The 2,150-nt window shown below is 37.5% G+C and overlaps 1 long non-coding RNA gene across 1 annotated transcript; it reads right to left on the reverse strand.

Annotated features, from left to right (window-relative positions):
* Positions 1 to 245: 245 nt before the first annotated feature.
* Positions 246 to 1,834, reverse strand: LOC146467885 (uncharacterized). The gene is made up of 4 exons (XR_014867614.1): positions 1,771 to 1,834; positions 1,608 to 1,677; positions 1,086 to 1,248; positions 246 to 698 (listed from the first exon to the last, which is right to left on the reverse strand). It is a non-coding gene; the product is annotated as an uncharacterized LOC146467885 (long non-coding RNA).
* Between the last annotated feature and the right edge of the window lie 316 nt (positions 1,835 to 2,150).

Genomic DNA, 2,150 nt, shown 5'->3' on the forward strand with positions numbered 1-2,150 from the left:
TGTTACTCTTAATCCTCACATCATCAAGAGGTGGTTTTCATTCCAGTAACTTATTCATGTTTGTTACATTAGCAAGCTCCCACCAATAGTGTAACTCCATTGTTAGGTATAAACCTTGTACAACCAAGTCTTTGTAATAATAATTTATTAGTCACTTCAGTACAAATAGTGGTATCAAGTGTAAGAACACAAGTATAGTATGTAGATCACAAGTACATACCAGATGTATGTGTTGTGATTTTAGTTATCTTTTATTGATTAATTTCTTATTTGAATTTTCCTAGATACTATTTAAACAACAAAAACTTGTTAAAGTAGGTTACCACAATTTGACAAAAATATTTCAAAAAACTGTAAAAAAGAAAAACTCAAATCAGAAAGAGAAAGCCACAGCATCTACACAGTTAGCATGGGGAAAAAAATCAGGGGGATTGGGGCAAGGTAGTTTCCAAGACAATGACTGACAGATGGTATGCCAGTCGTAAGCAGGGAGGTGGGTCCTTCCAACTACGAAGATGGAACTGTCTTCCCTCTGATTCAGTCACAGCCCATGGAGACGTAAATGGTGATTTATCTGTATCATTGCCATCTCAAATTCAGGTCTTGCATCAAATGAAGAATATGCCTCTTCAGAGCAGCATTCATTCAGAGTCCAATAAAAAAATGGTAAATCTGTGTCCATCCTTTAGCAAAATTCCCTGCAATGTGGAGTAAGTGATTAACAAAATGACAAAAAAAATAGCACTCCAGATATGTACCTGCACTTGCTGTTAGAACAATAGTAATAATTCAATGATTGACAAAATGAATATGGCAGTCACTCAAATAAGTGTTGCCCCTAAAATAATAACTAGGGGCATTGAAGAAGTGCAGCAGTAAACAACCGGAATATTAAAAAGCACTCTCTTTAGCACAGGGCCTCTCACTAACAAGATATTTCGTTTTTCTATTACATGTTATTTTAAATAGGTATATATTGTTATATACATGGACACCCTCGATCCCTCCAATAAGCAGTGCCCATCAGTAAGGGCCGCACAAAACAGTTGCCACATCCCATGCATGAGTTTAAGTAAATGCAGTACCTTTTGCAAAGGGCTTCCTTTTCCCTGAAAAGCCAACGTTCTTCGTGGAGGTCTTTCCTCGCTTTCTGGTTCCAGCAAAGGTCAACTTCACAAGGCCTTTGTTCGGAATACTACCACTCGTAAACATATGGACGTTTCTCTCGTTCATCCATAATAAATTGATCTAGAAAAATAAGAGAAGAAAGGTAATAAAAAGATCTAACCAAATGTCCGATAAGAACGTCTCGAAAACGAACAATGAAATAAAAAACTCGTAAAGATTTAGAGCAGGGTTGCATTATTGGCGTTACTCGGGGTGCCAGAGGTTATTTTCTTCGCGAGAGAGAAAGAGAACCGCGGCAACAAGGCGCAAACACACCTCGAGAGCACATGCTGATGCCGAATAATACCAAACTTTCCGGCGATAAAACACACTGAAATCGTGAGGTACTTCGAGGTTCCAAACTCGAAATATCTTCAAAATCATCTCATTTTGCTATTCCTATTATCTATGGGCCAAAAAATTTTGAAAACAACGTTCACTTACCACGATTGTTCGGGGTCATTCAGCCATCAAGCAATTTGCAATCAAAATAAGATCCGAAAAAGTAAACTAACAGAAAGACAAAAAGATTGTTTTTTGAGCTAGAAACAGAAGGTTATGGGCATAATACAATAAAAATTCACAGAAAGCTAAAAAACTAACCTTTACGAAGTTTGATCACTGTCAATTCGGCGATTGAAAAAGCTCGTTGGAAGCACTTCTCGACCGACTGAAGCCATGACATGAGTGAAATTTTTAGCGCAAAGCATCATGGGGCGCTTGGCTTCTCCTCCTTTCCCAAACGTAAAAATTACTAACACACAAACGTAAGAAAACTAACCCCCAAACGTAAGAAATACTAACCCCCAAACGTAAGAAAACTAACCCCCAAACGTAAAAATCACTAACCCCCAAACGTAAGAAAAATAACCCCCAAACGTAAGAAATACTAACAACTAAACGTAAGAAAACTAACCCCCAAACGTAAGAATTACTAACCACCAAACGTAAGAAAACTAACCACCAAACGAAAGAATAACTAA

The sequence above is a fragment of the Pavona decussata genome, unplaced genomic scaffold (genome assembly GCF_977016875.1).
Source record: "Pavona decussata unplaced genomic scaffold, jaPavDecu1.1 SCAFFOLD_134, whole genome shotgun sequence".
In the NCBI taxonomy this organism is placed as follows: domain Eukaryota; kingdom Metazoa; phylum Cnidaria; class Anthozoa; order Scleractinia; family Agariciidae; genus Pavona; species Pavona decussata.